Genomic DNA, 12,599 nt, shown 5'->3' on the forward strand with positions numbered 1-12,599 from the left:
CTGGAGCCTATCTCAGCTGCAGGTACACCCTGGACAAGTCGCCACCTCATCGCAGGTAATTTAATTTAATTTAATTTAATTTAATTCAATGAAAACAGCTATGTACAGGAACATATGTGACTATAAAACAGGCTTTTTTAAAACAAAATGTCTACATTTGAGTTTATATATAAATGTCAAAGAAAAGGGTAAAAGGTTTTTCACTACGTATAAAATTTAAATAATATTAAACAAAAAATATATTAATACAATTAATTATTAATCTATATAATATTGGAATAATTTAGCAACTTTAAAAAAAATTGCAGCAAGCTATAAAGCTGTAAAAATGTAATTATTAAATTTATTGAATTTAATGAAAGCACCTACATGAACATATACGATGATAAGACAGTTTTTTTAACAACATTTTTCATATTTGATTCCAAATACAAATGTCAAAGGGTTTTTGACTATGCATACAATTTAAATATTAAAACCCCCCAAAAATTGTATGTTCATCATTAATATTAAAATTGGAATTATTATAACGTGCCAAATGCAGTAATTTAATTTATTCTAATTTAATGAAAACTGCCACTGACATGAACAACTACAGTCATAATATGACTATAAAACAGGCTTATTTTTATACCACTTGTTTACTTTTTTAATATAATTACAAATATCATAAACAATAGAGCGTAATGGAATTTTGACTACTTATAAAATGGAAATGTTATTCGATCAAAAAATATTCATTATATATATTTTTATATATTTTAGTAGATAATAATCAAATTAATATAATGGTATAAATAAATCAACCGTTGTTTGATTAATATTTTTAAAAATTCATTGAATAAATACTGAAAAAAACAACACATGTAATAATTTTATAATTTTTTTTGTACAACTGAATTGGGAAAATAAGCTATTTAACTCCATAAATAATAATAATAATAATCAGTATTTTTTTTATTTTTACAAAATTATACAAATATTGATATTGAAATAATATCTATGTTGATATTCATTCATATTAAAATCCATATACATAAATAACCATAAACATGAACTTTACATGAGTTTTGACTTTGCATGAAAGTTACTTTGTATATGACGAGCACATAATGAAAACTATGGCGTTATGAGATGTCGACGGTTCCCAGTTTGAGTGTTGTGAGGTCTTGTGTCAATCACGCGTAACATCCTCCACCCACACATTTGGTGTACACTTACACACAATCTGATAAATTATAATAATAGCGTGTGTGTGATACCTGAGGGGATTTGGCATCATCACACACAAACGTACACACACGCACACCCATGCACACACACACGCACACTCACACACACACACACTCGCACACACACACACACACACACACACACACACACACACACACCGATTAATCCAAAGGCAAGTTGGCTTTGCCTCAAAAGGAGCACTCTTCCTTGTCTTTGTTGGCACACCTTCATTCCTGCACACTAAATGTCTTCTTTAACATTTCAAATCTATACTCGCTACTTTATTTTAAGTCTTATGCATTTCTGGTTTCTCCTAGAGGGTGTCAACGACTTTCTCTTGGGTTTCTTTCTCGCCCCATCCCCTCATTAGTGCACGGAATTAGCACATCTAAAAGTTGTGGGTCTCTCTGAGTCACTTTAACCCTTCATGTGTACACAATTCAAACACAATGACTTTCTAGGGATTACTGAGACATTCATTTTTAAGACTATCTGGATAAATTGAAGTATACAGATCACCTTGACTTGGTCATTTGGAAAAGTAGTTAGCCTGCTGAAAAAGTGTGGGCACCCCTGTTCCAGGGGTATTTTGCCTTTTTTGTGATGCTTAGACCAGGAAAACAAAGTCTACTATCTAAACTGTTGGCCCAAATCTATTAGCATATGTTTTGCTGTTTGTGGTCATAGCCACTGCATTCAAGTTTCAACGTTTAAAGTCAAGTGTCAATGGTCCACATTTCTGAAGTATGTAAAAGATTCGATAAATGCTTTAAAATATAATATCGGAAATTATCGGTATCGGTTCGGAAATTATCGGCATCGGTTTCAAAAAGTAAAATGTATGACTTTTTAAAACGCCGCTGTGTACACGGACGTAGGGAGAAGTACAGAGTGCCAATAAACCTTAAAGGCACTGCCTTTGCGTGACGGCCCAATCACATAATACCTACGGCTTTTCACACACACACGTGAATGCAATGCATACTTGGTCAACGGCCATACAGGTCACACTGAGGGTGGCCGTATAAACAACTTTAACACTGTTACAAATGTGCGCCACACTGTGAACCCACACCCAGCAAGAATGACAAACACATTTCGGGAGAACATCCGCACCGTAACACAACATAAACACAACAGAACAAATGCCCAGAACCCCCTTGCAACAAAATTAGGCATAATAATGTGTTAATTCCACGACTGTATATTTCGGTATTGGTTGATATCGGAATCGGTCATTAAGAGTTGGACAATATCGGAATATCGGATATCGGCAAAAAAGCCATTATCGGACATTTCTATAAAAGATTTAAAGATTTTTCCCATTGGACAAAGAAACATGTTTTTATTTGATTTTAGATGGTGCGCTTAGTCATCAGGAACTGGACTTCACTATAATCTGTTCTCCCTGCATTTTGGCTTTTACCCAAATTTAAAAGGGAAAAGCTTTTGAAAGACCAACAAAACAGATATTTTTCCTTTGTTGCCGTGTCGTCGGTGCATTTTTCACATACATTTTTATAACATTTTTGCCACTTTTTTGTTAAGTTTTGTAGATTTATTTTCGCTTTGTCACTTTTTCGTGGCTTATTTATTGTGTTTTCCTCATTTTGTCACTTTTTTGTTGATTTTTTGTTTTTTACTGTGGCTTTTTTATTGGATTTTCAGCACTTTTTATTAGGGATGTCCGATAATGGCTTTTTGCCGATATCCGATATTCCGATATTGTCCAACTCTTTAATTACCGATACCGATATCAACCGATACCGATATCAACCGATATATGCAGTCGTGGAATTAACACATTATTATGCCTAATTTGGACAACCAGGTATGGTGAAGATAAGGTACTTTTTAAAATTTTTTTATAAAATAAGATAATAAATTAAGAAAACATTTTCTTGAATAAAAAAGAAAGTAAAACAATATAAAAACAGTTACATAGAAACTAGTAATTAATGAAAATTTGTCAAATTAACTGTTAAAGGTTAGTACTATTAGTGGACCAGCAGCACGCACAATCATGTGTGCTTACAGACTGTATCCCTTGCAGACTGTATTGATATATATTGATATATAATGTAGGAACCAGAATATCAATAACAGAAAGAAACAACCCTTTTGTGTGAATGAGTGTAAATGGGGGAGGGAGGTTTTTTGGGTTGGTGCACTAATTGTAAGTGGCTCTTGTGTTTTTTATGTTGATTTAATAAAAAATAAAAAAATAAAATAAATAAATAAATAAATAAATGATACCGATAAAAAAAACAAAAACGATACCGATCATTTCTGATATTACATTTTAACGCATTTATCATCTCTACTTTTTATTGCTATGATGTGGAGTTTTTTTGGTCTTTTTTTTTTTTTACACTTTTTTTTGTTGCATTTCATCCTTGTCTTCTCGTTTTTTTTGTAGCTATTTTGATGCTTTTTTTTTCCAAAGAGGTTTTTATATTTAGGCAAAGCCAAAATGGAGAAAATGTGCTCCGTTCAGGTAGAAGTCAAAAGGTTAATTAATATGTTTTTGTTTTGAACATTACTAGGGGTATATACCGATTTTTTTGTACCGGTTCCTAATTGGGTCGGTCCACCTGGACCGTGAAGATTCTGGACTAATGATACTGCTATCGCTATTTTTTTTATCTAGCTCACCGTCGTAATTTTGACACGCTGTCACATTCTGTTCAGCTGCCGCTGCATACACATGACATATCAGCTTGGAATAATTACAAATAAGAAGCAACACCACAAATTAGTTTGTAACAGCACAATTTATCCTCAAAAGTCCTTCAGTGACGTACGTTTATAAGAGTTATACAGTTCCAAGTGGACGCCACTTAACTCACGGCTGCTTCATCAAACTTCCTCATAGCCATCCAGTTATCCACAGGCCAACAATAATCCACGCAAAAAATTGAAGTAGGTCTCTAGTCGCCGTCTGACGTCACTCCATCGCGACGCCTTTGCCTGGCATCAAAAAACACCTTGCTTAAATGTGTTTCGGTTCCTTCTGTCTCGTGACTCTACAACTGGACGATTAAGTCTTACACTTGATCACTGAGGCTTTTTACTTTCACTGTTCCCACTACACACCCACTTACATGGTCGGTAGCTGTCAACACTCAATATAGCCTGCAGTCCGTCATTTGCATTTTACTTTTCATCCTATTAGTTATGCAATATTTTATTTATAACCATTTTTTTAATTTTTTTTTAATTTTATTATATATATATCTATACATATATATATATATATAATTTTATTTTATTTATTGTATTTTTTTTTCTATTAATCTTCATATGTCTTACTTGTATTTTATTCTTTATCTCTACTCATGGTTCTTACTATTTTACAAGTTTTATTATTTTTATATTTCCAACGTTCCTCAGATAAGCCATCTGCCTCAGGGTTATCGGCCGTGCTTGTGGGTGCGCTTTCGTGTCAGCGTCCCGGTGGCCATGGTCTGATGACCTCCTGGTGCAGATGGCTCCTGTGATAGTGTTTACTCACATGTCTCCTCTGTACTCAGCCATGCAATCATTGGTCCATATACTGTAGTTGCATATGTGTGTATGTTGTGTGTGAGTGTTAGTGTTTGGTATCTGTGTCCGTGCAAATGTATGTGATAATGGGATATATGGGTCACCGGGGTATTGTTTTTAACATTGTAAAGCACTTTGTGTTGCATTTCTTTTATGTATGAAAAGCGCTTTATAAATAAAGTTTGATTGATTGATTTACTCAAATACATCCGTGTGCAACATAAACACAAATGTATTTCTATTGTTACAAAATGCACACCCACCTATCATGCTTATTGATTGTATTGATTCATATGATATATTTGATATGATATATAATGTAAAAGGTCTGTGCTCTGCACATGAATGCTATACATCCAGCTGAGGGCAATTGTAATGACTAGAAACACAGTGATGGGTCTGTGTGCTCCTTGCAAGATGATGACATAACAACTACATTATCAAACATACTCAGTTCAGTTCAGTTCAGTTTATTTCGTACATGCATACGATACAATGTAATTCATCACATATTTTCAGTTGTTTCATTACAGCACGTCCAAAAAGGAGTAGGAAGAAGCTGAGTTTATTTAATCCTTCCCCTTTTCATACCATAGCAATTTTTCTGTAACGGAAAAGTGAACAAATAAATAATAAATAAATAATATACCATAGTAAGTAAACAAATATTAAATACATAAACAATTTTTGTCTCAATAAAAAAAAAAAAAGGTTCAAGATGTTCATCATAATTCTTGTTCTGTATACTTTGTACTTGTAGTCGGAACAGTCTCTTAAACTGAATCATATTGGTGCTTTCTTTGATTTCTTTGGTTAATCCATTCCATAATTAAATTCCACATACTGATATGCTTAAGGTTTTAAGTGTTGTACGAGCATACAAATGTTTTAAATTCGATTTTCCTTTAAGGTTATATTTTTCCTCTTTTGTTGAGAAGAATTGTTGCACATTCTTGGGTAGCAGGAAATAGTTTGCTTTATACATCATTTTAGCTGTTTGCAAATGCACTAAATTGTTGAATTTCAATATTTTTGATTCAATAAATAAAGGGTTTGTATGTTCTCTATATCCAACATTATGTATTATTCTATTTGTTCTTTTTTGCAACCGTTAGTGAATGAAGCGCACATTTGTATTTATTTCCCCATATTTCTGCACAATAACTCAAATATGGTAACACTAGTGAGCAGTAAAGAATATGAAGTGATTTTTGGTCCAGAACATGTTTTGCTTTGTTCATTAGAGACGTGTTTCTTGCTACTTTATGTTGTATATTTTTTACATGAGATTTCCAATTCATTTTATTATCTATTATTACACCCAAAAATGTGTTTTCTTTTACCCTTTCAATATATACTCCGTCTATTTGTAATTGTGTTTGACCTTCTCTTCTGTTGTTACCAAATAGCATTATTTTAGTTTTACTGAGATTCAAAGATAGTCTGTTTTTTTCAAAACTTGACCTAAAATACTTGACTTAAAAAGTAGATGTTGATAAAAGACTTTCCTGCTGTGAGATGTTACATCATGTTGTGGAGACGTACAAAAAAAAACTGTAATAAAAAAATTAATTTTTTCCACATCTTTAGTACCGATAAGAGTACCGATACATACTGGTACGGATAACAAATATCGATAAGGTCATGGTATCAATAAAACTTAAACAATATACATCCCTAATCATTACTGAGGTCTTAGAACATGTTACTTGGAAGGTTCAATGTGTTGAGGTTGTGTAAAAATGGAAAACCACAGCTAAAGGAAAACATTTATTTTTCATACATTGTTCACTGCAAACTTGTTTTATTAAACAAGAAGAAACATGGGGAATTACAATTTTACTAAATACATTGTACAGTACTATCATACTATCTATGATAGGTATTAGAAGTTTCATTGATCAGGTGATAATTAATGACTTAGCGTGAACTTTACTCTTAATCATGAATGAAACCTTACTCTGCAAAGTCAACTTTACTTTGTAAAGAGCAAAGTTTCATTCATCATTTAAAGTACCCTTTAATTGCTCTAATGGTAGTAACTGTTACTCAATTAAATTGTGGCAATTTGCGTCTGCAATTTTTTTGGAGCAAGGTCTACTAGACTGTAAAAATGACAGTTAGCAATTGTTAAATAGCAACAGTAAAACACCGTAAATTCTAAAATGGTTTATCACAGTAGTAAATGCAGTGGATTCCTGAAAATCAAGAAACAGTAGCTAACCTAAGGTACTACAGTATATTACGTAGAAAACATATGACTTCACTGTGAAAGGAATGAAAACTTGTACAATGCATTTGCAAATACAGTAATGTAACAAGCATGCAATAATTAAATGAATGGTATTATTCTGTCTAAATAACAGATTTTGCAGATAGTACATTTAAATTTACAGCATACCTTAATTGTTTTAGGGGTTTGTGTGAAAGCATTAGCCTATATTTAACGTTTGGCTAACAACATGTTTTCTTGTATTTTTGTGGCAAGTGGTTTCAGACATTTAAGGTGTATGTCTGGGCTTAATTTCAAACTGTGTTTTTAAGTGTGCTGGGACTGGTTGCAAGCAGCTATTAAACAGATATGGAGAATTTAAGGCTCATTATTGAAAGCTCACTTGAAGGAACATGTTGCGGAAGGCCATGTTGTGAGTTGCCCAGTGAAAGGTTGTACAAATACTTTCAAGTTAAAATCCTCATGTAACGCTCACGTGTCACGGAAACACTGGCGTTCTGCAGATAGTAGTATTGGTGACAGGGCAGCCCTTGTGCCTCACGGTGAGAAGGTCCTGGGTTCGATTCCCGGGCTCGGGATCGTTCTGTGTGGAGTTTGCATGTTCTCCCTGTGACTGTGTGGGTTCTCTGTGGGTACTCTGGCTTCCTCTCACCTCCAAAGACATGCACCTGGGCATAGGCTGATTGGCAACACTAAAATTGGCCCTAATTTGTTATAAGGTGAATTCTTGGCAACCACAGCTGCCAGTATTTTACACTAAATTCTATAGATTTTTTGTAAACGGGGTAACAATATACTGTATCAGGTTTTTATTTATATTTTATAGTAATTTACCGTAATGAACTGTGAAATTAACAGATTCAACATCAACATACCGTAACATTGTGACTGTAGTTTTTACAGTGAATTCCTAGCAAACACAGCTGCTTGTATTTTACCTTAAATTGTGCAGATTTTTTTATCTATTCATCCATTTTCTACAGTTTGTCCCTGTCGGACAAGTCGCCACCTCATCGTTTTACAGTGTAATTACAATTTACAATGTATATGGCCCACGACATATATTGCCTGCTCGTTGCATTGATCATTTATTGCTTTTTAATCTTTTTTTTTTACAACTTCTGGTATCCAACTTCAAAACTGAAAAAAAGATGCTATTGCCAACACAACTTGTGTTGTATTCAATTCAATTTGTAAAAAATTTCATTATCCTTTTAAATGTATTTACAATATTTCCATCCGTCTAATTTCAATAGCCCTTGTTGTCATTAAGGTCATTCGCATAGCTGGAGCCTATCCCAGCTGACTGGTTGCCATCCATGCAGTCGCAGGGCAAATTAAATAATCAACATATTTCTTGAATTTAAATTGACATATAATGTAATTATTGAAAATATTTCATTGTATCGTTATCTATTTATTTGGAGAAGAAGCTAATTTTGTGCAAAAATTTTACGTAACTCCAGTAACTTTCTTTAAATTAAACATTTGTCTCATTTTTCAAACATACTTTAATTAATAATAACTTGTGATTAATCATGATTAATCCAAATGTAAAGTGTGATTAATCAATTTATATATATATATATATGTATATATATATATATATATATATATATATATATATATATATATATGTATATATATATATATATATATATATATATATATATATATATATATATATATATATATATATATATATATATATATATATATATATATATAGGGACAAGCGGTAGAAAATGGATGACTGGATGAATATATATTTATATACGTAATAAAGAAATTAAAGAAAATATATAACTATTTCAAAAGAAATATTTAAAAAAACAAAGGTTTCAACAGTTTGAGCTGAATCATTTTATTTTCATTCTTTAAGTTATAAACTAATTAAATATATTAATATACTTATTCTATATATCAATGTATCTATCTATATATCTACATATATAAAATAAAAATTACATTAAATTAATACAAAATACAATATAAAATCGAATAATAATACAGCAGTAACTGTCACAGATGCTATTTTAAATAATAATTGTAAATAGATATAGTGCAACAAAAATACTGTAATAAAATATGTCCTTTTTATTTATTTTTTTAATAATAGTATTATTATCTTTGACTTTTTTTTTCAAAAAAAAGCTATTTTTATGCAAGCACTGTACGCAACTCAAGCAAATTTCTTTACATATTGTTAATAAAAACCTTCTGATTTATTTTATTATTTTTTATGAAATTTCTAATTGAATTCATTATAATGTTTAATTAAGGTTGTCCAGATTCAATGATGTCGCATATCCGTTCAACATCATCAAAAAATCAGATTATATATCTCAGAGGAAAGTGTATTAGCATAAATAATACACAAAGGAACTTAAAGTTATTTACAGGTGCATAAATTACAAGACTGCGAATAAAATCATAAAAAAAAACATTTAAAAATGAATCATGAATTAAGTCAATTAGAATACAGTCTGTGTGCTCCCACTAATGTCTCTTCTTGCTATCTGAGCAGACAGATACAAAGTTGTCAATAAAAACTCAATTTTAGAGTCTTTACTTCAAAACGCTGTAAAAATGAACCCAAGATACAAAATGTACATGCTACTAATTAGCATTAGAGATTTTAAACACTACAAAATAAGTAAAAAAGTATGTATTATTCATACTCATTATTGATCCATATCAGTCCCGGCCAATAGTCAATGCTGCAATATCGAAATCTGATCACCCCTGTAATAAATTTGATCTTTTAAATTATTATACTAAGCTTTTTTTTTTTTTTTCGAAGGAAGGAACATTTCACAAGCAGAGCATGCAACTCCAAGAAATAATGTTTACATTTTTCAAAGTCTATTCAATACATCTTTAGTTGTCCTGCCTGGTCCACCGATTTGAAGCAATGTAGGGGTTGCCATGGCAATAACAGATACACAATCGACAAGATACTGTACCATCAATATGACTAAATGTTCCTTTAAGGTTTAGGTTTACGCCACAGGACTTCCACATGGCGGCTTTATTTGAACGAGTTGCCGTGGCAACAATCAAACCAGTGTTTGGCTGCAGTTAATTCCCCTTCTTTAATGACGTAAATGTGAGTGTGAATGTTTGTTTCTGCCATCCATTGACAACCGGTTCCGGGTGTAGTCAGCCGGGATGGCCTCCAGCGAAACAAGGCTGCAGGGATCGTTATATAAGAGTGGTGAACTTCTTTTTACACTTAAATGTAGAGATGTCCGATGATATTGGGCTGCCGATATTATCGGCCGATAAATGCTTTAAAATGTAATATCGGAAATTATCGGTATCGGTTTCAAAAAGTAAAATGTATGACTTTTTAAAACGCCGCTGTGTACACGGACGTAGGGAGAAGTACAGAGCGCCAATAAACCTTAAAGGCACTGCCTTTGCGTGACGGCCCAATCACATAATACCTATGGCTTTTCACACACACACGTGAATGCAAAGCATACTTGGTCAACAGCCATACAGGTCACACTGAGGGTGGCCGTATAAACAACTTTAACACTGTTACAAATATGCGCCACACTGTGAACCCACACCAAACAAGAATGACAAACACATTTCGGGAGAACATCCGCACCGTCACGCAACATAAACACAACAGAACAAATACCCAGAACCCCTTGCAGCGCTAACTCTTCCGGGACGCTACAATATACACCACCTCCCAACCCCGCCCACCTCAACCTCCTCATGCTCTCTCAGGGAGAGCATGTCCCAAATTCCAAGCTGCTGTTTTGAGGCATGTTAAAAAAAATAATGCACTTTGTGACTTCAATAATAAATATGGCAGTGCCATGTTGGCATTTTTTTCCATAACTTGAGTTGATTTATTTTGGAAAACCTTGTTACATTGTTTAATGCATCCAGCTGGGCACCACAACAAAATTAGGCATAATAATGTGTTAATTCCACAACTGTATATATCGGTATCGGTTGATATCGGAATCGGTAACTAAGAGTTGGACAATATCGGAATATCGGATATCGGCAAAAAAGCCATTATCGGACATCTCTACTTAAATGACTGTGAATATTGCATAAACTGTTCCTGCGCAGGTAAAAAAAGATGCGTGGCGTCCGGAGGTTGACCCTGGAACAGACCGCCTTTGTTTCCAATGGAGAGTGTGACTTTGTTGCTGTTCCCTCCACAGGAAGATGGATGGATGTCACTTGATACTCACAATGTGTTGTTTCCTTGAAACGTACTTCGAGAGCGAGAACCCAAGAGCGATGTATACGTTTATAATGTGTGTGTGTGTGTGTGTGTGCGTGCATCCGAGCATGGCGCCACACAAACACGTGTCAGCGCAAGCTTCTACGCGCCACCGCCGCTGAGAAGGGCTTCTCTCATCGCCTCTCTCTCCACCTCCTATATTGCTCTCTTTTTTTTCCACTTTTCCTCCCCACCGACTCTCCCTTTCGCCCTGCATGGCGCCTATTTCCTGTCAAAGATTGTGCAATTTCACACTACACGGAAGGAAAGTAAAAGCACCATTTTTTCCCCATATTGTGCTTCCTTCCTCATTCTCCCGTGCTAATGACGGAGTAATACTGCATGCGTGTTCCTCCGCACTTCTGTAGCCATCGCACATGTTCAGTGTGAGCGGCGGTTCCCAAACTTTTTTTCACCAAGTAACCACCTCAGAAAAAACGTGGCTCTCCAGGTGCCACCATAATGACCAACATTAAAACACAGTAGCGTAGTAGGTCTAAGTATTCATTAAAAAACAAGGCAACGGTTTTTTTCTGGGCCACTGTAACATTACACACAGTTTGAACAGTAACACTGTACTTGAACATAGGAAAACAAAACACTGTATTTTAATCAAGTGATTCTTTGGCGCACCACTCAATGGACACAGTTTGGTAATGGCTGCCTTAGAGTGATGACGACCATTCCAGCAGCAACTTGTGCAGCTCTGCTAAATTCCACATCCAAGAGGATTAAAGACCTACTGAAACCCACTACTACCGACCACGCAGTCTGATAGTTTATATATCAATGATGAAATCTTAACATTGCAACACATGCCAATACGGCTGGGTTAGTTTACTAAAGTGCAATTTTAAATTTCGCGCGACAAATCCTGCTGAAAACGTCTCGGTATGATGACGTCAGCGCGTGACGTCACGGATTGTGGAGGACATTTTGAGACAGCATGGTGGCCAGCTATTAAGTCGTCTGTTTTCATCGCAAAATTCCACAGTATTCTGGACATCTGTGTTGGTGAATCTTTTGCAATTTGTTCAATGAACAATGGAGACAGCAAAGAAGAAAGCTGTAGGTGGGAAGCGGTGTATTGCGGCCGACTGCAGCAACACAAACACGGCCGGTGTTTCATTGTTTACATTCCCGAAAGATGACAGTCAATCTTTACCATTGGCCTGTGGAGAACTGGGACAACAGAGACTCTTACCAGGAGGACTTTGAGTTGGATACACAGACACGGTACCGTGAGTACGCTTCCAAACATTTGATCGCTTGCCCGTACGTGCGTGCCGCTATGTGCATGTCACGTAAATAATTCAATGTATACACCCTGAT

The sequence above is a fragment of the Nerophis lumbriciformis genome, linkage group LG08, assembly GCF_033978685.3.
Source record: "Nerophis lumbriciformis linkage group LG08, RoL_Nlum_v2.1, whole genome shotgun sequence".
Lineage (NCBI taxonomy): Eukaryota > Metazoa > Chordata > Actinopteri > Syngnathiformes > Syngnathidae > Nerophis > Nerophis lumbriciformis.